A 26,515-nucleotide genomic window follows, 5' to 3' on the forward strand; every position below is an offset into this window, starting at 1 on the left:
CTTGGCCCTGCACTTGAAACTCCAGTACTCTGTCCCTGGTGCGAATTGATTTACTCGACAGAAATGAAAGAGAATGTGAAACCTGTAATGGATGTAGAGATTTACCTTTGCAAAGGACTCTTGGAGTGCATGCAGAGATGTCACATACAAAGTAGTAATAAATCACCATGTTTTACGCTGTGGGCCCACAAATTTACCATTTGTCTAACTCTTTGGGCTCACTACCCTACAACTTGTCTCACATGCAATAGCTCAAACTGCAAGATGGACAACTTGTCTCTCATGTTGTCTATGCCTATAACCGATGACCTGGCTGTTGCGACAACTTCAACTTCTGAAATATAATCAGAAACCCTACCCATGGCGGTAGCAACATCATTTGCTGTAAAAACACGGCAATGCTACTCGTTTCCCCATTCTGGTGGACGGATTTCGTCTGCACCACAGAATCCACAATCTTAGTTCACAAGGAAATGGAAGGTAAAGTTTTCCTTTAGCTTCCTGGACAGCGGGAGCCCCTGGAATGCTTTGGTCATCTATCAATTACAGTCCAATAACAGACATCAAATTAATAGCAGCTTACCCCGAACTAGTAGTACTCGTCTGGTAATATTAGCGATTCACCGTGGCAAATCTTATTCCATTGTGCCCTGTTAATTCATTGATTATGAGGACTAAATCTTGGCATTGGTTTGGTAGGAGGCGAGATTGTTTCGGCCTCCAATCTTCCAGGCATTGAAGCTCAAGGTCCTATTTCTTGGAGCACAGGAAGAGAATCATCTGGGGCATTTTCCAAGGATTTATATGCTCACACACAATGACATCACGGCCAAGTTAACGTTGACTATTTCTCAAACAATCAATAAAGATCAGGTCGGCCCATGTTTTATTTTGCTAAATATTTTGAAAATAGGATTTTTATAACTTAGAAGTTTAAAGCTTGTGAGTTCTTTATATATGTGCACAAAATAGGATTTTATGGCTCAGAAGTTTAAAGCCTTAAACCTTTTCTTAGCTTCGGCCAAGAGCTCGCCCTGCTCAGTCTTGGCGGTAAAGCTTTCTACAAAAAATCCATTGCGAGAGCGTATTCTCTTATCTAAAGATGCCTGGCCATGCCAGAGATTAGGGGTCCATTGATATGGTGTTTACCATTGTATTGCACCCATTCCCGGCATCCGCTTAGATGCTTTCAGCAGTTCTTCCATACCAACTTGGCTGCCCAACGCTGCTCGCCTTTTGCCTTATCTTTTTGCCAGGAGCCTATAGGCCTTACCTTTATATATGGCTCAGAAGTTTAAGGCATGTTATTTCTTTATATATGTGCAGAGTTGTAGGGATGGTATAATAGGTTACAGAGAGACGAAGTTCTTGCGCAGTGGAAGAAATGTCAGCAAAAAAAATCTCTGCACGTTCACTGTCATATAAGCGGACGGAATTGGCTCCTGGACGCCATTGCCAGACTTAGATTTTACATCTTCCGTAAGGAACTGCCTGTGGTACGTCTCTTATTTTCCTTCATTTCTTTGTTTTTTTAAAAAGATTTCAAGGTATATTTGCAATAAATTTTATTAGCTTGTTGTATTTTGTTGGGGTTAATGAAAAAATTCATGAACTCATAGGTGTTGTCTCTCATGTTGTCTATGCCTATGACTGACGACCAGCTATAACCTTTCAAAATGAAAACATATATAGCATTTTGAAAACAGATATACCAAGGAACAAAATAAGCATACCAAGAAACTGGAGCACGTCCAAAGGCTGGAATTGAAATCTTGCAGACTCTTCTGGGCAGGCGGAGACAAAACGACGATGAAATAGTGAAGGAGTGGCCCTAGTTTTTGCTTGAGCCTTCTGTGCCAACTATCTTTTACCATGCCAGAGTTGCATGCTAATAGTCATGTGGAAGGGGCCTTGATAGACATGTGGAAAGAACCTCAAAAGGGCCTCGAAGTATATTGGCTAGCTGGAAAAGATTTGATATAAATAAATTACCTGCATAAAATACTTTACCTTAATAACTTGTCCCGGCTGAAATAACATCGAGGCATGTGAAGCTTGTAATAAGACCTTGAATTCAAAACTTTGGTTATAAGTTTCTTACACCGAAATTTCCAGGGATAAACTTTGGTTAAATTTTGATAGCACACAATTTTTGTTGGTCAAAGGACCGATTAATTGCTGGTCAACGTTGTATCGATCACTAGAGTCCCTGCATTGCCGGAGGCAGGGAAGTCAACTCTACTATCCCATAGCATGAATATATTTAATAACATAAATTTCTCTTCATAAGAAATCAGATTTATAGTTGTTATATCATGCTCCTTTCTCTTACATAATTGTTTAATCATAGTTTACAACTAAAGTAACTTAGATGCTATAACTTGTGCTCCTTGGAATTTATTTTAGGGACCATGTCCTTCACAATGTTTGTAATGATTTATATCGGATTAGATGTTGTAATGTTTTATGTATTTTATTTTGTTAATTTCTTATTTACAGTACAAGATAGTACAAGATAGTTACGACAAGATGATAACAACTTTTTTATAATTTAGGTGTTAGCGACATTTCCTCAAATTTAAATAGGAAGTTTTATAAGGATTCACAAATAGATCTCAAGTCATTATCTTTTTTAATGAATCTTTGTTTCTATATTTCATTGTCTATTTTTTTTTTTTTTTAATTTACAGTTTATTTTAATGATATATAATTTTATTTTTATGTTTTAATTTGTTCCTTATGGTTAGTCTCAGTTTAACGCATAATTCTCACAATTTAAGTTGTGATAGTATGCAATTCTCACACATATTTGTATCTTAGATTGGCTCTTTCTAACAATGTAAGAATTGGATTTTACAAAAAAAAGTATCCCTTATAAGATCTGATAAATTTAGGCCAAGATTCCTTATGGCATCTGGTACACCGATATAGCTCACTAGAAGTTAAGGCTCAAAAATTATTTCGCACGCAACAATATATAAATCACAAATGAAAATAAATATGAATAAATAATATCATCTCATCGCTACATACCATACATCATGTATTTACATTACTTTTCATATATCATGTATTTACATTACTTTTCATATATGCTACTATGTATTTACATACACGCCTTGATCATACATATGGTAAGCATTCACACATTAATCAATTAAACTGATTCTTAAACAAATAGAAATAAAACTAATTCAACAAGTGCATAAAACACAATTATCGGATAATAATAGGTCATTTTAGGAAAATTATGGGAGAGAGCATGCTCCTCCAAGCGAACGAGCTGGCACAACAACTCCCCACAAGCTTAGACTTCTTGCCTCCATGAATAACAACTTTTTATGTATTCTTTAGTGGTATTAAAACTTATTTCCAATAATTCTTTTTAGTGGTATTACAATTTATTCTTAACCATTTTTTTTAAGCAAAATACTGCTTTTAGCGTTTGAATCCCTTTAATTACCTAAGATTTTTCTTTTCATTAAGAAAAACTAGTTCATTTTTCTTTTAAAGCATATATTTCTTCCCCATTATTCTCCTCTGGTAATTTTAAATTAAAATGTTCTACCATATAAACTTATTTAACAACTTTTTAAAATAACAAAAGGTCTCTATTACTCATATGCTCTTTCGGATACATTCTTAAAACCAAACATACAATGATTAAATTTAAACCCAAAAACAAAATTTCTAAAACATATTCAACACAATGCGAACAACGGATTATAAATAAATCCCATTACTATTTACCCCGTAGGGTTGTTTCCTTCGCGTTTGAAAATTATTGTTTGCAAATTCACAGGTCAGAAAATACTCCAATTATTTTGGGTTTTCCATTGAGTTCAGAGCTTCCATAATTAACAAGACCCGGATCGAAGTGATGCATGCCAGTTGAGAAAAGAAAAAACCTCTCAATTGTTTCGCAATGTGCAGCGTTAATATAAATATTTTATATTATGTTTCATACATATTGGTATTATATTTTTTCAAGTTTTCCGTATTAATTTATATTTTTGTTATACATTTTTTGGGCTACATTTAGGTTAATAAATTATTATTATTATTTGATTTTATTTTTTATTTTTTATAATTAATCAGTTAATTGGAAGTTCCATTATGATTGAATTTTCTCAAAATTATCGGAAGCTCTTAAATATTTCTTTTTAATTTCCAATTTAATTTTTATCGCTTAAAGAGCACTTTAGAATAAGACTTTAATTTTTTTACTAATAAAAGGTTTACAAAATAAAAAATAAGATTTTAATTTTCTTATTAGTATAGAAGTTGTTTATAAAGCAATTTTTTGGAGTTTTTGGTGTTGAAATCGGGTTAAAATTTTGAGGTGAAATTTTGATTTGTGTTATTTAAACTAGTCTTATGAAAAACCTTTAGGACACTTCTATTGTGCAGATTTTACCCATCAATGTTGTGATTTCAATGAATTCCAACAGGATTTTAGAGAAATTAGACCGGAAAAATCCACCAAAAAATCACACTAAAAACAACTCCATTAATATAAAATTTACAAAATCAGATCAAAATACGACGAGGATTACAAAACTTTAAAAAAATTAAGAGAGTAGCTTGAATTTTGAAATTTAAATTATTAAATGGTTGTAAATGTAAGAAGAATATTCATACTATATGGTGGTGTGGAAATTGGTAAAGCTTATTACGAAGTTTATAAAATGTAACAAGCATTTTTGTTCCTTTCCCATGATGATGTTTGGGAATTAGTGAAGGTTTAGCATGAAGCTTATTTATGATGTTTATTTTGTTTTTTATATTAATAAAAAATTGAAAGATAATTTTTCTTTCTTATATGTGGGCTTGTCATTTCCTTATAATATTTTAGTTTTCTTTTTTTATATAATTTTTTTTATCGTTCTTTAATTTTTCCTTAAATTTTGATGTAATAATAATTTTGATATTATTTTTATTTTGCAAATTAGTACCCTCTTTTGTCCCCCAACGAAGACTAAACATCCTTGTTCCATCCTCTATTTGAGTTATAAATTGTGATTTTGGTTAGAGTTAAAATCAATTTTAGGAAACCTCTTGTCTTCTTTGTTGCTTAGCTTCTTCTTATACATAGTATATCTAGTTATATTTATATAAGCACGCATATTTTGGAATAGGTTTCTAGAATTTCAATTTAATTATCAATAATTATTAGGTGGATAGTATGGATTTAACCTCCATAACATATTCTAGAATATTTTTAATAGTAGACATAGATCAAAGGTTCAGATTTATCTTCAAAGTAGTTAATCAATACACACATTAAAAAAATGCCAATTGAAAATGACTTGTGGTTTTTTGAGCTTGTTGTACTATTGTAACAAAGCCAATTTACAACTCTCTATGGTAAGATGGGGTGAATCTCCATGGTTAGAAATATAATTAATGTAAATCTCTATGGTAAAATGTTTATATATACATATATATTAATTTAGTTCATTTTTAGGCTCTTTTATTCTTCTTTTTAATTTTGACAACAGAAATGAATATGAGGTAAGTGTTTTGATGTTTATTAGTGTTTGCTAACTATTTAATTTATATAACTATGCTAGGCATAAATATGCTTTTAGTTGACAAACATTTGGCTTAATCGAAAGATAAAATAGATACCTTAAAACAATTACCTAATATTTAATATAAAGAAAAAGTAAACATTTAGTTTATATATATATATATATATATATGGGTTATTTTCTTTATTTCTCTTTCATTAGTCTTTAATTTCATTTTATCTTTAAAATTTTTGAGGACATTTTGGTTTTACTTTCCTATTTCCAACTCAACTCAATTTCTCATATTTAGTAGTCTTGTTATTTAAGAAAAAGGAATAAATATCCATGCATCATTGTGTTTTTAGATAAGAAAATGGATTAGAAATATATTTTGTTTTATTTATTTATTTTTTGTGGATTAAATTGATATTAGCTAAAAATGTCAAAATACATATAACAAAATTCTTTTAGAGATTATAATAGATCTCAAATTACAGTAAGAAAAATTAGATATATTCACCATTCCCCGGAGAGAAATTCTAACAAAATAAACACTAGATATTGATTACAATCAAATATACCATCTATTGTACTACATATAAAGGAAGAACATCTGTTTAAAGTCACAACGTATGATCAAGAGACATAGGAGGTCACTAGAGTTGGATCCTGGATATTGGTCCCTACAGGAGCTAGAGGCAAAAGTTTGCACGAGAGATGATTCTTTAGGTGGGAAAGCCAGAAATCCAAACTCACTAAGAATAGACGTTGATATCGTTAGACTCGCTTAATTTCATTCAAGGTAGAAATAATATCATTATGGTCCTCATGGTTCTCTTTTAATACCCTTCCCAAAATGGTGTTGCTTTTCTAATAGAGGGTGATGGAATTTAGGTATTAACTCTATCTTCCCCTAGTATGACCAAGGTTTAGAACCCAATGAGATAGTTCCTTCAAAATTTTAGAATTGGAGAAATCTTGGGGGTCATTGGTGGCAAGGGCCTCGAGCTTATGAATCTCTTTGTGAATATTCAGAGGGATAGTAAAATGAAAGATAAAGACATCCTCCCATGCCACGGTTTTTGGACGTGACCTTCCTTTAGGTCCTTCACCACCCATTGACCCCTGGGTGACTATGCTTGCATTGTGAGGGCATAGTGCACTAGTAAGATCAGTACCATAAAAGATGGCTAGCTCCTAACAATTTGGGAATGAAAGGAAACAATATGATGAAGCGAAATAAATAGAAAATCGAGAGTTTCTTGGCCTACTAGGTGATTTAAGTTAACACATATAAAAAGCTAGATAAACAAATAGGTAGGGAATAAATTTCTAGAAGGGGCACTTGGTAACTAGAGGACACCGTAATGTAGGCTACAATGTATACCACTAGAAGAAATAATGAAACTAGCTAACTTGCAAAAAATAGATATTGAACTAAAATGGAGATGAACCAAACCAAAAGGATTAGGCAGTACCTTGATGGATGCAACCAACATGCTTAAGCCATTAGGTACAACAGCATTGGAGAAAGTGTGGTGTCATTTGCAACTGTAGCCACCAACTTTAGAGAAATCTACAAATGACGATAAAATAATCCTTCAACAAAACCAAAATAATTTGGTAATCCAACATAAAACTTCCTATCTGAGCACCTGTTTGTTCTATGTGTGTTACCCAGTCTAGAACGTGTGAAGATGCAGTTCACCTTAACTCCATTGTCTAAGAAAAATTGCCTCACCTTGTTAGAAACTAGGACAACACTGAGAGGGGGGTGAATTAATATTGTAGGAATTTTTAAAACTTTCTTTCACTTATAATGATACTAGGTCACTAATATAATTTCTAAAAATTAATTCATATGAGCATGGCAAGAAATAAAATATGTATTACAATTAGCATAATCAAATTCTTCAAATTACTTCACAACACAAGCTACTACTTATTGTTACAAAGTTCTTTGGCTACAACCTAAGGGAAGAAACTACTCCTTGATTTATCAACTACAACTGAAAGGAGCTATAACCCCTAAGTTTATTGACTACAAATAAAATGATCTTCAACCCCTAATTATTTACCAAGAGCTATAGGAAGGAGATACAAACCCTGACTTGCAAGTTGCAACTTGCATGACCTCAATGATTCATATTTCATACAATTTTCATACTCAAATCATGAAGTGAGTCCCTTCTACAATACAAATCAAATTTTCAATTGAAAACTCACCAAAAATATCTAAAAAAATCACCATACACAATAGAAACATCATCCATCTCACCAACACACTCGCTCACATAAAATTTTCTATCTTTGCAAATTCAATTCCATTGGTAAAGAATTTTGGACTAATATTTTTTTGTTAATGAACTTTAGTTAACTTGCACTTCATTTATTACATGAATCTTTTGTTTTTTCCTTTTTCCTACTCAAAATATGCCTTTTGAGCTTTCTATCTAAGTCTTCTAGTAATCCTCACCTGTTTCTTCTTGAAAACTTGAGCTTTACTATCAATTTTTGCTATTCTAGAATTTATTATGCTTTAGTTGTGACTTTCTAAATCTTACGAGCTACAGATTTGGTTAAATTTCCAATATTCCTCTAATTCTGTCCATGTTGCTAATTTTTTTCAACTCGTTTATTCTTGTGATTTCCAGTTTAAGTGGTGCTATTATATTTGACATAAATGTTGCCATATTTACCTTCGCAGACCCATTTTTTTTACAAAACACCGCTAGTTAGGCCTCTTTGTGCTATATCCCCAAGCGATTGCCTCATAGCTACCGAACCGATCATACTTAAGGTGCTAATAATTTTTTATGTGTCAGTGAAACTTTTGTAATACAATCAGCCTAAAGGCCCATTGTTCTTTAACACATGAAACCACCACAAAAATCATGATATGGGTGTGCCCTCCATCATTTGTCAGAACTATGATTTTTCAACAATATTTTTATCCCTCGGGCCCTTATCTTGGCCATACTTCCCTTTGTGCCTTTTGTTTTCTCTAGGATAAAGCCTAAGATGAGGTGTTCAATGTGGGGTTTCCTGCTGCATACAACCAATCAATGAATAGGTCGAGTTGAACTATTAATGAAACATGTCCCCAGTGCCTATTCAACCTAAAGGATTTTGATATGCACACTTTATATACCTTCCAGGAAAGCCCTTCCAGGCTCTTTTCGTGATGATGTCACCAACGCCACATGGTTCCAACTAAATGTTGACACATCTCACTCACATTTGGTCCATTCGAGAACTTGAAAAACATCAAATCTACCTAGCATGCATCCTTTATACTAACATCATTCTAACATCATCTCGAGCTTATAAAATGCTTCCATGCATCTTAAGTGTGCTCCTATTCTTTCATCTTCTCCTCCTTTCTATATTGTTGTGATTATTCACCTATGATGCATTTCTATTTTGTTGTAATATTGTTATGGTGTATTTATCCTTTTGTTTGATCATCAATATATCTCATTTTTGTTGGTTTTTATCTGCAATTCATCTCCCCCTTTGACATCAATGGAAAAGACACTGACACACTCTCCATCACAAGAATCTACCTCTATCAACAAACTCCCCCTTTCTTGTTGATCTTGTGGACTTGGAAACTGCATCCTGATATGCTCAATGCTTGTTGGATGCCTTTCTTCCACTTTAAGGGATATTTAGTGGAGAGAGGCAAGAGGAAAAACTCCCAATATCTTCCTTAAATACTCAAACTGATCTCTTGGGAGATGTTTTGTGAAAATATTAGCTACCTTCTCATTTGTAAGAACATACTCCAGCTTGACTATCCGATTTGCAACATGCTCTATTAATAAATCATATTTGATTTAGAATATGATTTTTCTTGGAGTGGAAAAAACGATTCTTTGACATGTTGATGGCGCTAGTATTGTCATAAATAATAGGAATGGGTTGATCACATAATAGTTGTACATCCTGCAAAGTCTTCCTCATCCACAATACTTGAGCACAACTAGAAGTTGCTTCCATATGTTCTTATTAAGGTATAGATAGATAGATTGAAGCTTGCTTCTTTCTCAACCATAAGAATAAACATTCTCTAAGAAAGAAAGCACCACCACTAGTTCTCTTTTGATCATCTACATCACCTACCTAATCAACATCATTATAAAGGGTCAGTGAAATTGTTTTGCCTCTTTTGTACCAATGTCCATAGTGGCTCTGAGATATCTAAGAATCCTCTTAGCTACTAGAAGATGGCGTTGTCTAGGGGCTTCCTAAGATCTTCCAAGGATACCAACTTCCTGCATAATTTCTTGTCTTGAGGCTATTAAATAGAAGAGGCTATTGATAATATATATGCATAAAGTCTAGTCCACCTCTGTTGATTTGTGAATCTAACTAAGCTTTCAACCTATAACCATTAGCATGCTTAAAAAAAAACACTCCTCCATGCCTGATTTATTCAATACTTCCTTGAGATATTTGTGAGATAAAAATTCCTTTCAAATTTTGTGCAATATGTAAGCCAAGGAAATAATAAATATCCCCTAGTGTATACATCACAAATTCACCTTTCTTATCAACTGCAAAATGGCATGTTAGTGGATCTAGATCACTGGCGAATATAATGTTAACAACATAGACAACCACCATTATTAATTTTCCATCATTAAATTAAAAATACAAATACTATCAATTGCACTTCTTTTGAAACCACACTTGATAAAGTAGCTATCAAACTTAGAACCCTAAGCTTTTGGGGCTTTCTTGAGACCTTAAAAGGCCTTCTTTAGCTTGCAATCATAATTTGGTTGATCTAATAGCTAAAAGCCATCTAGTCGTTCTATGTAATCTTCTTCTTGTAAATATCAATTTAAAAAGGAATATTTGACATCCATATGATATATCTTGAATTTATTGAAACCATAAAATGGAAAAAACATTATAAGTCCTTCTAATCGATCAATAGGAGAAAATGTTTCATTGAAGTCCAGACGTTCAATTTGTGCATATCCTTTGCACACTAATATTGCCTTATCTCTAACAACTTCTCCATGCTATTTCAACTTATTCCTAAAGACCCACTTTGTTCCAATTACATTCTTGTTTGTTGGTCTAGGAGCAAGCTCTCATGTCTGATTTTTCTCAATCTGTTCTAGCTTTTCATGCATATATTTCAACCAATTATCATCTTCGATTGTTTGCACAACATACTTGCGTTCCTTTATGGATAATAGAGCTACATATTTTTGTGTAGGGGGATTTAACACCTTCCTTCTTGTATGTACGCCTTTTCTTAAATAACCAATAATTTGGTTAGCTAGGTGGTGTTTTTGTGTAACAACCCTTGTGAAAATCACATGTAAAAATATATAAATACCACGGATTATGGGACACATATTCCAATATGAATGTTGTGCAGGACATCCTGGTGTCGGTGTTCATTTGGTTGTTTATGACTAAGGAAATTGGCAAAGGAAATGGCTAAGGCTTTGGAAAGGAAAAATGGCTTTTTTGGCACAATTATTTATGAAAATAATGGAAATTAGGATAAAATGGAGGTGAAAGGTCACAGGTTGCGTGTGAGGAGGAAAATGATGGAAAATAATGGAAATTGAAGAAAATAGAGGCCTCATTGATAAAAAGGCTTCTGAGGATCAGTGGGCAAGCTTGATGAGTGTAACCTTTTTTTCAGTTCAGTTTTGGAGCATTCCCATTATTCTCTCTCTCTCTCATACTCTTGGATACTTAGCTTTTTTCTTGGAGCACTTTGGAATTGGAGCAAAAAAGGAAACGAAGGAAAGAGGGAGTAAGGATCAAGCACGTAAAGGTAGGATCAATCAGCTACAATGGGCCTCATTATAGGTATTGACTTGCATGTGTATTTTCCTTGCTAGATTTGGTATGCATGGAATTGCATGTGGTTCTTTTCTATCATGGCATGGGTTTTGCCAGGTGTAATAGTGTTTTTCAGCCTAGCCTTGCCATTTACGGATAGCCATGGTGTGATGGGGTTCTCATGTTTGGTTGAGATGGATTGCCAGATGGATTTGAAGCTAAGTGAGGTGGATCTCTAAAATGATAAGACACATGGTCCAGTAACCCTTGAACCGATCTGTGGGTTGTAGTAAAGCTGGATTTTGTGTTGTCTTCGATGGCCTAGGAATCTGGTGAATGGAACGATACACGAGAAAGATTAGAGGTGGATTTATCTCCATTGGGCCTAGTAATCATGGGTTTGAGATATACAGTAAAGCCTAGAGAGTGGGTCTCAGTTTAGGGCCTAGTGATCCATGTTTGGATTGTGGTAAAGCCTAAGAGACTAGAAGACAGGAAAATTCCTCACGGTGTAGGTGGATAAATCTAGTGGCATCCATGCTTGTTTTTCCTAGTGATTAGACGGAGATCATAATAAAGCCTATTATAATGTGTTCATTGTGTTGGCCTAATTATTTGGGATGGATTATGGTAAAGCCTAGTTTCTATTAATGAGGGTGAGGTGGTTTAGTCTCGATATGCCCTAATTGAGTTCTTTTGGTTTTAGTCCCACGTTCATGCTTGGAATATGGCATGGGGGTGAATGGATGAAGAGAGATTTGACTTATCCATTCTATGGTCAGATGGAATGTGGTAGTCCCTTCTCTAGTTGGTTCATTGCATTGATTAATTAGAAATTCATTCCTTTGATTTTCATGTGAAAATGTACTGTTGTATATATGGATTTTCATGACTGATATGTTCATGGTATTTCTATTCCTACTAAGCTGCTTAAATGTAAATTTTGTGACAGTAGCTATGTGTGGCTCTCAATATGTCTTTACTTGTACATGAATGGATAATGTGTCTATGACTTAATAGATGATAATGGAGCAAATGGCACGAGGAAACAATGGTTCATAGTGATTCTGAGATAAGTATTGGATCCCTACACTTAATTATGTTGTTTACACCTATAGGTTACATTTCGATGATATGTTTGACGAAATGCATGTCATGGCTAGTAGGGGTCTCGTTAAGGTCCTTTCCATCTTATTACTTTTTTTGCATTGTTTCCATGTACTTTACTTGATTTCAAGCTATCATTCCATTCTGGGTAGTGGACTGGGCTTTGGGCCTTAAAAAGTGGCTTAAATCCTAGGGCTACTAGCACAAAACTGGTAATTACTGTCCACAGTCACTAGCAGGCAGGCCTATGAGAAAAAATTTGGGTTTTTGGTTGCTCCCTTTCCCATAGCAAGAGAATGACTATGGCCTAAGAGTTCTAGAACAATAGTGCAACCCAAAGACATGGTGTCTGAGTGGTTGACTTATCTCCTGAGGGTTCTATTGATGATGTTGGATGATTGTGTGTGATGTTCTATGGATTCCACTTTCTTAAGGTCACCTAGGAGGTCGAATCTTACCATATTAGCCTCTTGTCCCATGTTTACCCTGGTTGGTATGGTTACTTGGGTGGAGGTGGGAGGAAGGTGTTTTAGAGCAGTATGAGAGTGTGGTTGCACTCTCCTTGGGTGAAAATGTTGGTCATGCATGCATGTTAGTTGCATGTGTGTATCTTACACTTGCATTTCATGTGCTTGTTACATTTGCTTGATGATTGATTAGGGTTGTAGTATGGTTATCATGGAGAATTTGATATTGTTTTCGCGAAATGTATTTGTCATGACTACGTGACTAGTTTCATATGGTTATATGTCACTTATATGTCAATTTTATGTCGCCTACTTACATCCTTTTATGTTATGTTACATTCTTGAATATTTTGGATTACATGTATCAGTCTTGTACATTGATTACAATAATTAATCGCTTATGCTCGACTACATGCGTTCATGCATATGTGTAGTTGATTATGCATTGCTTATGCATGTTGATGGTTGCATGGGAAAACGTGTATAGTGGCATGATGTGGTTGTTATTTTCATGCATGAGGTCATGGTTCATGTAGTTTATATGGTCATGCATTGATGACTCGACTCTAGCTAGATTGAAGTGTATATGGTTTGGTACTCAAGTGTTATATGTCTATATGAAGTCGTTATGCATGTATGGTCTTGGTTATAGTTATGCGTGAATATTAGGTCCAACATGCCTTCTGAAGCCATTGTATGAAAATTTAGGTCATCATGGTGCTATTGGTTGTTATGATGCTAATGTGTTGGCTGAGATAGAATAAGATATGTAGATCATTAAAGTGAGGTTTCAACATTTTACCTCAAGGCAAGAGCATATTGTCATACAGGTATTGTATGTTTTGGCATGCAGGTATGTAAGTTAGGGATTGTCATGTGCATTAGGTTTATGTACATGTTTTTGATGTTATGGTTACATACATGATAGATGCTAGTTGATTAGTATAGTCACCTACACAGGTGTCATGAATGATAGTAACCTTTGTTTGTATGCATTGTTATTTTTGTTTTATGCTAGTTAGCTTGATGATTAGGTCATATGTTGTTGATGAACGTGTTATATGTTAATTGATTTTTGTTATATGTTAGTTAACTTGATGATTATGGTTATAACATTAGTATCTTGATGTTCTATGTATCTTATTAAATTGGATTGGACTATGCAGATGATTATGGTTGCAATATTCATGTATGTGCTGACATATTTGTGATATGGTGCCATACTAATATAGACTAATCATACATATGTGATTGTTATGCATGAACAAAAAATGCTTCTGAGCTTATGACATGAACATGTTAGTTAGTTACTACTATGGATATCATGATGTACGTTTGAGTTGATATGTTGTGAAGTTGTATCGTGCTAACCTAGATTGATTGTGCAGACAAGATCGCATCCCCTGAGATAAATTAAGGTATGCAATTTCTTTTGTTGTATATTGGGTACTTGACTATTGGATTATGTCATATAATTGGTGTTTGAATGTTTGGTGTCTATTATGTCATCTAGTTGATTTATTTAACATCATATGGTTCCAAGTTGGTTGAATTTTTGATGAATTGCATAATATGAGTATGTGTTCAAATGATCTTGTTTTAAGATGATTGTACTAATACTTATGTGTTGAGACAGATGAGATGTACTTGAATGTAGTTTACAATTGTAGAATTATGTTAAATGACTATTAGTTAACTATGGGGTATGACATGATTGTTTGAAAAAGTTGATTTCAAATTGATGGATATGATTTTCTTGATATTTGGAACATGTGGTTGACATGTGTGAGAAGTTGCAGGAAGCATGTTGGTATTAGCCTAACAAGGTAACAATTGATGTGTTTATATCACTAACAGTCAGGCGATGTGACAGTGTATAGTAACACTCAATTGCAGCAAGGAAAACATCAAATAAATGAATTGGGCAAGAATTACTTTGGCTATGTTTGGAAACCCTAATTCCAAATGAATGAGTTCTTTCCCTACAAGAAGTATTCTTAACATTAATGATGTCTGAATTTATGTGCATACATAATATACTCATGAACATGTACTTGAAAGGTATATTAGCTAGTCTTTAGTTATAGGTGGATCTATCAAAGGATTGGATTCCCTTGAGAGATGACACAAATGTATTCAGTTGCAAGAAATGTGGTTGGCACAAAAGGATGAGGTAATTGGTGTATTGTTATGTCTATTTATGCATTAATAGTTATGTGTTAATGACAACATGATGCAGGGAGTTGCATGGCAAGAGAGACTGCCATCAAATATTGAAGAAGGCTTGGATTGAGCTTTCCCTGGGAACCACAAGGATTGATTCATTCTGTTTGTTTCAGTCTTGTGCTTTTGATCTTTCATGATTTGTTGTGTTTGATTTGTAGCTTTGTTTATGTCTTGGGTATGGCCATACCGCTTTGTTTGTGGAGTCATGTTGTTATTGATTTTCATGGTTTTTTTATTATTTGTTTCTTGTACTTTCATTTTAAGTTTTGAGCCTTAAGAATTATTTGGGAAAGAGGAAAGTTAATGGAGCTCAAGGAGAGTTGTGTGGTACCCAATAGGTAATGTAAGACTCATATGATGCTCTTTGCATTATTAAGCACAACGGAAGTTAAGACTATTACAGTCAATTGGACTGACTAGGTCCATTGTGGTAAATGGATCGTGGCAATAAAATAATGAGAAAAGTAACCAAAAGGTACATTGAATGGATCTTAGGCATCATATGCCTTGGTTATGTAGGGAATGACTATTATTAATGTTGTGCATGTGTTGCATGAATAAAGGAAGTTCCCTTAAACCTTGACCTTGATATCTGGTAATTATGTTATGATCATGATTATGCTTATGTTTATATATGTATATATGTATGTATGTATGTATCTATGCCGTTGTCTAACAGGGTCATTAGGAATCATCCTTGTCGAGAAATGATTGCTTATGCAGGCAAGTGGCATGAAGAAGTTCCTAGCTATGAGGAATCAAGTGGGAAGAGTAGTTTGACACATCTACGAGGTTAGTATCATGTGGTTATGAGTTGATACTTTAAGATTATATTAAGTTTATGTTATGGACAGGTTATACCAAGTGATGCATCAACAAAATTAAAATCATGTGGTCCATGGTATGCTAAGACAAGCATGGATAAGACACTGGAAGCAGGGTTACGTGGTAGAGTCAGTGTGGTTTCTGGTGTGTGGTATTATAGTTGTGCATATGTCATACATTTTGTACATGTTGCATCTATGATGATTGTGTGAGTGCAGTATTGTGGATATGTAGTGCGTGTACACGTTGTTTATGCAATATTATGTACAGGGTGTTAGTATAGATAATGTTGTATGAATCTTGCATATTCAGTGTTGGGTATAGATGGTGCTATGTACATGTTGGATACATGGTGATGTGTACATATTGTACTGTATGCATGGTCGATATCCATCGTTGTATGCATATGGTGCTCTGCACGTGTGGGATATGCGGTGATGTGTATAGATGATGATATGTACGTGTTGGATATCCAATGCTATGTACATGTGGTGTTGTGTGCATGCTATACATATGGTGCTATGTACATATGGTGTGGTGTCCATGATTGTACAAGTGGTGTTGTGTGCATGTGGTGTTGCGTACATGTTGTACAAGTGGCACTGTGTGAAGGTGGTGTTGTGTACATGTCGTGCATGTGGCATTGTGTACATGTTGTATCGTGTACATGTCATGTGTGTGGTACTGTGTACTTGTGTATTATGTAGATGGTTTAAAATGGTGCAGTGTACATATGGCATTGTGTACACGTTGTGCAGGTGGTGTCCTGTACATGTGATGCTGTGCACATATTGTGCAGGTGGTTGCGGTGTATAGGTGGTACTATGTACATGTGGTACATATGGTACTAGTGTAGGTGTGGGATTGAGTGCATGTCGTACATGTTGTGTTGTGGGCATGTGGTACAATGGATGTACATTGTGTACGTATACGTGTTGTGTTGTGTCATACACCAGACATAGGAGTATGTATTGTCTTGTATTGTACACTGGGTGTGGGTGTATTTATGTATTGTGTCATGTCATACACTAGGAACATACTTATAGATGAAATGAGAACTATTACCTCAAAATGGGTACTCAGGCCCAAAAACCCTAAAAGAACATGAAAAGACAACCCAAAAATGAAAATTATTTATTCAAAAATGATGTTTTTTTTAAAGGTAAATTTTCAACATATTTTTTAAATGGAAGTAAAAACCATTTTCTTCTTTAAATAGATGAAAAATACACCCTTAAAAAAATTATTTATTTTGGAATAACAAAAAAAATCGGGTTACAATTTCGACATTTTTTAACAATGGATTTAAAGAGAAAATATCCGGACTTTGAAAAATTGTAAAATTCCAGCAATTCTCGGACATGTTGTTAAATATAAAATATCATGTATGATAATTCCAACTATTTACATCCATGTTGTTAAAGATAAAATATCTTGACTCTAAAATACCTTGCAATTGTAATTGTTTTCAACCATAGCATTAAAAATAAAATCTCATGACTTAGAAAAACATTAAAATCTTGACAATTTTTCAACCATGCAATTAAAACCAAAGATTATGACTATAAAAAAATCTCAAGTTTTTCAAAATATTTCAAGCATGACATTATGGAAAAATTTTATGACTAAAAAACTTTAAAAATGAACACCTGAATGAAAGAGTTATTATACCAAAAGTATATTTTTTTTAAATGTTAAATGTATAGCGATTTTAAAATCTTAGCCTAAGACAACTTGAGACATTTCCAAAAAAAAATAAAAATCAACTATCAAATTGACATGCAGTGTAGGTGAGCTCAACCCATTGTAATGAAAGCTTAAAGACCAACCATGAAATTAACACATTGTGGGGCAGACCCAATTCATTATAACAAAAAACTTAAAATCAACTATCAAATTCCTTATAATAGGATCAGGTTGTGAGACAAGCATCAACACGAACCCTATATATATATATATATATATATATATATATATATATATATATATATATATATATATATATATATAAGAAAGATACATAAGAAAACAAAAATTCAAATATTGAGAAAAAATAAAAAATAAAAATAATAACAAGTAATAAAACATAATAAAAACATGACAAAAAAAATCAAATATAAAAAAATGTATAGTAGTCACAAAGAAAAACCATAAAATGTAAAAAGAACTAACCATACGATTAAAAAAAAAAAAAGACAGTAAAACAAAAAAGTTTACAAAAAAAAAATACAACATTAAAAAAAAATTAAAAACCTAAAGAAAAACAAAAAAAACAAAAAATGTATAAAAATGTAAAAAAAAAAACATAAAACATGTTAGTAATAAAACATAAAAGTGTATATATATATATATATATATATATATATATATATATATATATATATATATATATATATATATAACCAAAAAAAATAACAAAAAAAAAAAACTTGTCCGAAAAAACCAAATACAAAAAAATATATAAAAAAGGAAAATAAAAAAACAAAAAAGCTATCAAAAATGTATAAAAAAACGAAAATTAACTCGTAAAATTAAAAAAATTGAATAAAAAATTAACGAAAAAAAAAACAAAAAATAAATTAAAAAATATCAAAAAATGAATTAAAAAATGATTTTTTTTCAAAAAAACATATAATTTAAAGAAATACAAATTGAGCCAAAAAAAAAAATCTAAAAACATTTTTTTTAAGATAAAAAAAACGAATAAAAAAGAAAAACGTCATTAGAAAAAATAAACTTTAAATAATTACCCAAAAAAAAATCAAATTCAAATTAAAAAAAAAAAATATTAAAATTAGAAAATGAATTAATCAAAATAAAAAATAAAAAAATATTTAAATTAAGTAATTTAAATAAACAAAATTAAAAATAAAAAATTAAACAAAATAAAATTTTAAGAATTATTTTTTAAATTAAAATTATAAAAATAAAGAAAGAACATAAAATAAAAAACAAAAAAAAACAAAACTTTAAAAACTTAATTTAAAAAAAAAATGAATACAATTAAAAAAATAAACTATTAAAAAAAATAAAATTCAAAACATATTACCTAAAAGAAATTCAAAACAAATTAAAAAAAAATAAAAATAAAAATCAAAAGAAATTAAAAATTTAAATTAAATTAAAACAAGCCAATTAAAAGAAATAAAATTAAAAAAGAAACAATTAAAAAAAATAAAAATTAAAAATTAAAAAAAAAAGAACAATTATAAAAAACACAATTGCCCTCTGTCCTCCCCCAACCCCTCTCTTGCCCTCTCCCCCCTTGACCCTCCCTCACCCCCGTCGCCTCCCCCTCCCTCCCCTCTTCCCCTCCCTCTCCCTTCTCCCCTCCCCCTGCGTCTCTCTCTTCCCACCCTGGACCCTTCCTCACCCCCTGCCCTCCCCACCCTCGGCGCTACCCCACCCTCCCATCACATGACTCCTCCCCTCTCTCCTCCCTTCTCAACCCTCCCTCATCCCCCTCGCCTCCCCCTCCCTCCCCTCTCCCTCTCCCTCGACCGTCCCTACCACCCTCAGCCCTCCCTCACCCCCCCCCCTCCCCACCCTTGGCCCTCCCCCTCCCTCCCACCACCCGACCCGTCCCCTCCCCTATCCCCCCGGTCCCTCACCCATGTCTCCCCTCCCCCTCCCTCCCGCCACGCGACCCGTCGACTCCCTTGTACCCCCCGTCCCTCACCCCCTTCTCCCCTCCACTGACACCCGCTCACCCCTCCCCTCCTCGCCCGGGCCCCCACCTAGCGGCTAAGAGGCCATAGGCCGATTCTCGGAATTGGCCTGTAGCCTCTTGGTTGCTGGCTGAGGGCCCGGGTGGTGAGGGGAGAGTGGGGTGAGGGACGGGGGGGGGGTGGGAGGGAGAGGGGAGGGGAGGGGTTGGGTGGAAGGAGCGAGGGGGACAGTTGAGGGTGGGGAGAAGAGGGGGGTAAGGGGGGCCGGGGGGGACGGGTCGGGGAGGGGGGGAACGGTGGGGGTGGGGGGGTGAGGGTGGGGGTGGGGGAAGCGGAGAGGGTAGTTGTGTTTTTTATAGTTTATAATTTATATTTTTATAATTGCTTTTTTTATAATTTTATTTTTTATAATTGTGTTTTTATAATTTTTAATTTTAATATTATTTTTTTAAATTTTATTCTTTTAAATTGTTTGTTTTTAAATTTTGTTTTTTTATTGTTTTTATTTTTATTGTTTTATATATTTTTAATTTGTTTTGATTTTTTTTAATATTTTTTCTTCTTTTTTATTTTTATATATTTATTAATTTTTATAATATTTTTTTTAATTGTTTCGATTTTTTTTTTTTCAATTTTTTTTAATGTTTGTTTGTTTGTTTTTTTTTTTTAATTGATGTTTTTGTTTTTATTTGTTTTTTTAACATAAAAAGAATGTTTTTGGATTTTTTTGTGGTTCAATTTGTTTTTCTTTAAATTATATATATATATATATATATATATATATATATATATATATATATATATATATATATAGTTAATTTTTATTCAATTTTTTTACTTTTACGAGTTAATTTTTGTTTATATATATATATATATATATATATATATTATATATATATATATAGTTTTGTTTTGTTTTGTTTTCCTATATTTTTTTATATTTGATTTTTTTTTCATGTTTTTTTACTTTTATTTTTATTTTTATGTTTTATTACTAACATGAAAATCACCAACATTTAAAAAAAATTATCCACACTTAATTCATTTGAAAATTTAAAGTGTAAAAACTAAGCCCTTTAAACAAAAATGGTTGATGCTCATCAACACTTTTCAAAATCAAGATGAAAATCAATAACAAAAAAAAATGTTCACACTTGATACATAAAAAAATTTGAAGTGTCAAAAATAAGCCGTCTAAAAAATGTGTTGATGTTGCATCAACACTTTTCAAAATTAGCATGAAAATCAATAACATTTAAAAAAATGTGTCGACGCTGCATCAACACTTTTCAAAATCAGCAGAAAATTACTAACATCGAAAAAAAAGATATTCATACTTGATACATAAGAAAATTTAAAGTGCCAAAAATATGCTAAAAAAAATTAATTTTGGCATCACCACTTTTCAAAATCGGGTGACTTTTTTCTACCTCAAAAAAAAGGGTACCAGTTCACTTTCTCGTTTGATCGGTAACTATGTTTAGGTGTAGATGTATGTGTGATATGTTAGGTGTGGGTGCATGTATTGCATGGTGTTATATGCCATGTGTACTTGTATGTATGTGATGTACACTATGTGTACGTGCACATGGTTGAGTTGAAGGCATTGAGTGTTGTCAGGTGCAGCAATCGATCCAGTTTGTGTATAGAAAGACAATGGTAGAAGCTAAGGCTTGATGAAAGGATGAGTATCAACATTTTATTTAGTTTTATTATGCATCTGATTTATGATTATGGTTCATGATGATTATATGTGATCTATGATTCTGGTTTATGATGATTACATGTGATTTATGACAGTTGTGTTTTGAGAAAACAATTAATTTGACTTGTTGTGATAGTAAGCAAACAAAATTGCAAGTGTACCTTAATGATGAGCTACCAGTGATGTATGATTTGAGGTTACTTCAATTTATTTGAATCTAATGGAAATTATGTGCTTGGAACAGGAATGCATGAACATGCCTGGTTGAGTGGCCGAAATAAACTACAAGAATTAGCAGCAACAATGAAAGAAATTGGAACATTCAACAGTATGCTGGTAAAGCACTTCAAGAGCAAGGCCATTGTGGGACACTAGTACCCAATAGTGTCCATTGATTTCCATGAGCATGCTATGACCAATATGATGTTTTTAAGGCAGGTATATGCCTTGATTTGTTTATCTAATGATGCGAGGAAGCCTTGTTAAGGGATGGACTTCCCGAGATGGGTACCAATGGAACTTGAAAGGTGAGTAACTGCATGGAAGGGGTGACCAGATTGTCTGAGGGACTGTGTAGTAGAGAAGGGAAGGTTGAGATGGATTTGTTCTAGTCATTAGCATTTCCAGATGGAACCAGATTCACATTGGGAGTGCACTCTAGAACAATGAGCAGGTAACTGTTCTCTGAGAGGACAAGTGGCACAGAATTATAGCGTTGGACACTAGATGCAGATTTGACCTTGCAATGGATTTTGGACTTCCTGAGAAGAAGGTGAATCCTAGTATTTAAGTATGGGGGATTTACGCAGTGCATTATATTAGATATCATTTTTGGGATTCAACTGCGTTAAGTAAGTCATTCAAACGTATGACCATTTCCATGAGAGGTAGTCGTAACTGACTAATTTCTCATGATTTTTGAATAGTTCACTTAGCACTATTACTTTAAGAGTGAAATTTTGAGCCTATGGATTCCCTTGTTGATTGATATCGACATCGTACTCTCTTATTTGTTGGCTTAGCAAATGTGCATATGTGTATATGTGGTTATTGTAAATACCATAATGAGTTGTGTTATAAAGCTCCACTATGTGGTATGTTGTCATGATGTTTTGTTTTAGCAGATGGTCATTGTAAATACTGCAACAAGCTATGTTATAAAGCTCCATGGGAAGTATGTTTTGTTTTCAACATTCTTGTTGGTTATAGGTGTTATTGAACACCAAGTATGGTGTTCCCCCAAGGGGGAGGGTTCTGTAACAACCTTGGTGAAACTTTCATGTAAAAATATATAAATACCATGGATGATTAGACACGTACTCCAAGCTGAATGTTGGGTAGGACATCTTGGTGTGGGTGTTCATTTGGTTGTTTATGGCTAATAAAATTGGCAAAGGAAATGGCTAAGGCTTTGGAAGGGAAAAACGACATTTTTGGCACAATTATTTATGAAAATAATGGAAATTAGGAGAAAAGGGAGGTGAAAGGTCACCGGTTTCATGTGAGGAGGAAAATGAAGGAAAAAAATGGAAATTGAAGAAAATAGAGGCCTCATTGATAAAAAGGCTTCCGAGGATCAGTGGGCAAGCATGGTCAATATAACCTTTCTTTTTTTCAGTTCGGTTTTGGAGCACTCTCATTCTTATCTCTCTCTCATACTCTTGGATACTTAGATTTTTTCTTGGATCACTTTGGCATTGGAGAAAGAAAGGAAAAGAAGGAAAGAGGGAGCAAGGATCAAGGAGGGAAAGGTAGGATCAAGTAGCTACAATGGGCTTCATTGCAGGTAGCGACTTGCATTTGAATTTTCCTTGCTATATTTGGCATGCATGGTATTGCATGTGGTTCTTTTCTATCATGGCATGGGTTCTCCCAGGTGTAACAATGTTTTTTAGCCTACCATTTCCATTTTCAGATAGCCATGGTGTGATGGGGTTCTCATGTTTGGTTAAACTGGATTTCTAGATGGATTCGAAACTGAGTGAGATGGATCTCCGAAATGATAGAACCCATAGCCTAGTAACCGCTGAACTAGACTATGGGTTGAGGTAAAGATGGATTTTGTGTTGCCCCTGATGGCCTAGGAATCCTTGCCAGTGAATGACAAGATATATGGTAAAGGTTAGAGGTGAATTTCTCTCTTTTGGGCCTAGTAATCCTGGGTTTGGGATATGCAGTAAATCCTTAAGAGTGGGTCTTGGTTTTGGGCCTAGTGATTTGGTCTTGGATTGCGGTAAAGCCTGAGAGACTAGGAGACATGAAAATTCCTCACAGTGTAGGTGGAGAATTCTGTTGGCATCCATGCTTGTTTGTCCTAGTGATTGGGTGGAGATCACGTAAATCTTGTTATGATGTGTTCATTGTGTTGGCCTAGTGATCTGGGATGGATTACAATAAAGCTTGGTTTCTATTAATGAGAGTAAGGTGGTTTAGCCTCGGTATGCCTTGGTTGAGTTTTTTTGGTTTGAGTGCCACGTTCATGCTTGGAATATGGCATGGGGGTGAATGGTAGAAGAGAGATTTGGCTTATCCATTCTATGGTCAAGTGGAGCGTGGTAGTACCATATCCAGTTGGATAATTTCATTGATTAGTGAGAAATTCACTCCCTTGATTTTCATGTGAAAATATACTGATGTACATATGGATTTTGATGGCTGATATGTTCATGGTATTGATGTTCCTATTGTACTAGTTAAATGTACATTTTGTGACATTAACTATGTATGGCTCTCAGCATGTTTTTACTTCTACATGAATGGATAATGTGTATATGACCTAATAGATGATAATGAAACAAATGGCATGAGGGAACAATGGTTCATAATGATTCTCAAATAAGCATGAGACCCCTACACTTACTTCTATTGTTTACACCTGTAGGTTACATGTTGATCATATGTTTGATGAAATGCTTGTCATGGCTAGTAGGGGTTTGGTTAAGGTCTTATTGAGATTATTGATTTTGTTGCATTCTTTCCATGTACTTTTCTTGATTTCAAGCTATCATTCTGTTGTAGCGGCTACAACCACCCTCCAAAATTTTGGCTCACATGCTAATTTTGGAGCCTACCTTGGATCCTATGATTGATCATTCCTTGGTCACTTGTTAGTAAGCTGATGATCTTAATTGTCCTCCTTGATCTTAAGATTTTTTCACGTTCTCATATTTATGTAGTATGTGACATCTTTGGGCATCAGGATTATTGTTTTTCATGCAAAGGGAATGTTGTTTTGCCTCAAGGGGAAACATTTTGTGTATGGGTTGTTCTCATTACATAAACATGTTTCACGCTCACTTCACACACTCTTGTCACAAAGGTTTTTGCATTTAGAAGAGTATATCTTTTATGTTCTAGATGGTCTATGTTGTATCACTAAGTTTTTGTGTGCAACCATAGTAAATTGCTATCACTGTTTGCATTCACAATTAGCCCAGTTTCCTGAGCAACCAAGCCTTATCCATGTTTCTAGAACTACACAATTTGCTTTTGCAACCCTCAAGTTTTTTCCCTTTCATGTTGAAACTATGCAATGTGCAGAGAGCCCAACGTCCCTTGGCATCCAAAACTGCAAAATGCTTTCATCTAGTGTCCTTCCCCATCAGGAACCCACTTTCTTCAGAAACTGCATACTATTGTCCCTCAGCTTGCCAACCAACACTTCTCTCCAGAAATGTACATAGCACTCAGGAAGCCAGCACTGCTCTCCAGAAATGTGCATAGTAGTTTGACTACCCTACGTTTAGAAACTACACTAAGGTGTCCTCTAAGGACCCCATTTTGCATCAATGTCATGTCATCATAAAATGGGCAGTATTGTCCTTAACTGCTCAGGCTGCACTACACTAAAAAACTGGGAAGAGGTGTCCTCCCAGGACCCCATCCCACATTAGTGTATTGCATCTCAAAATTGCGTAGTGTTGTCCTAACTCCCTAATAACTTTGCTCCCAAAAATTGTGTAGAGCAGCCCAATGTTGCTCTAGAAAATTATGCAGAGCAAACCAACAACCTTGCCCTCAGAAATTACACAGAGCAGGCAGCCTAACCTTGTTTGGAAAATTGCACAGATCATCCTAACAGTAGTCACTGTCCATTGAAACTGCGCTGATCTATCTCTCAGTGACTACAAGAAAAGGTGACATGCTACATCACTCTAAAGGAGTTGAGGAGAAGGCCCAAAGGACCAAGATATGAAAAAATATCAGGACCTCATAAAAAATTTGTCGGATGCATGATCATCTCGAGGGTAAGTATGGTAACTAACGCATATATTTTTAAGTAAATCTCTTAGCGTAGCTTGAAGGGCTACTTTTCATTGTCATATCATTTTATCTTTAATAACATTCATGCTTGCAAGTGGAAAGTCATTTCGTGTATTTCCCCTATGTGACTTGCTTCCTTTTCAGTTGTTTGACCAACCACTGTCCTTAGCATGTTGATTGCTATGTCATGCTTACAACCTAGTTCTGGTAATTTTGAAGGTTTGTATTCATGTGTTTGGGTTATCTTGGCAATGCGAACACCCGTCGCACTCACACACAAAGTTGTAAGCACTTTCACACAAGTGTCATCATGGTCATTCAAAGATTTATATCAAGTGTCACACTTGTCGTTGTTAACCTCTGAGTCAATCCCACTGAGAATATTCTTGTCTTGTTGGTTTGAGGTGTATTGTCGTTGAGTCGTGCTAAGTGTGTGATCACAATGTCTTGTATGCACAAGTACACTTGCTTTCACACTTAGTCATTTTTGTTGAAAATTTGTCAACTGGACAACCATCCTTCAATCAGACCCCGAGCTCAGTGACCTTGCACTATTGCCCAAAACTATGTAGAGCATGAGGTTGTCTTACAGATAGTCTGCACTGCATAATTTCTGAAATGATCCAGTTGATTGCCTCCCAGAACTATGCAGAAGTTGTCCCAAATCCTGATCCATTCTTCGCTTCTCGCAATATCACCCGTCAAGTCTCCCACTGGTCAACTAGAAAGAAGGACTTGGCCTCTGACATACGGTTGCAATAATCTCCAAAACTATGTAGAACTTGTCTAGCCTGATTGTCTTACTCTATATGTAGAAATTGCATAAACATGTGGGACAGGCCTCTATTGCATGTCACTGCACTATCCCGGGAAATTGTGCATCTTTAACAGGCAAGCTGCCCTGCTGTGTTCTCCCTTAGAAATTAC

General features: G+C 34.3%; 1 pseudogene; it reads left to right on the forward strand.

Moving 5' to 3' along the window:
- Positions 1 to 360: 360 nt before the first annotated feature.
- The window catches only part of LOC149179983 (uncharacterized), a 64,485-nt pseudogene continuing 38,330 nt past the window's right edge, over positions 361 to 26,515 (forward strand).

This window comes from Pinus tabuliformis, chromosome 3_2 (genome assembly GCF_031772625.1).
Source record: "Pinus tabuliformis cultivar Carrire ecotype Pingquan chromosome 3_2, CPIR1, whole genome shotgun sequence".
Lineage (NCBI taxonomy): Eukaryota > Viridiplantae > Streptophyta > Pinopsida > Pinales > Pinaceae > Pinus > Pinus tabuliformis.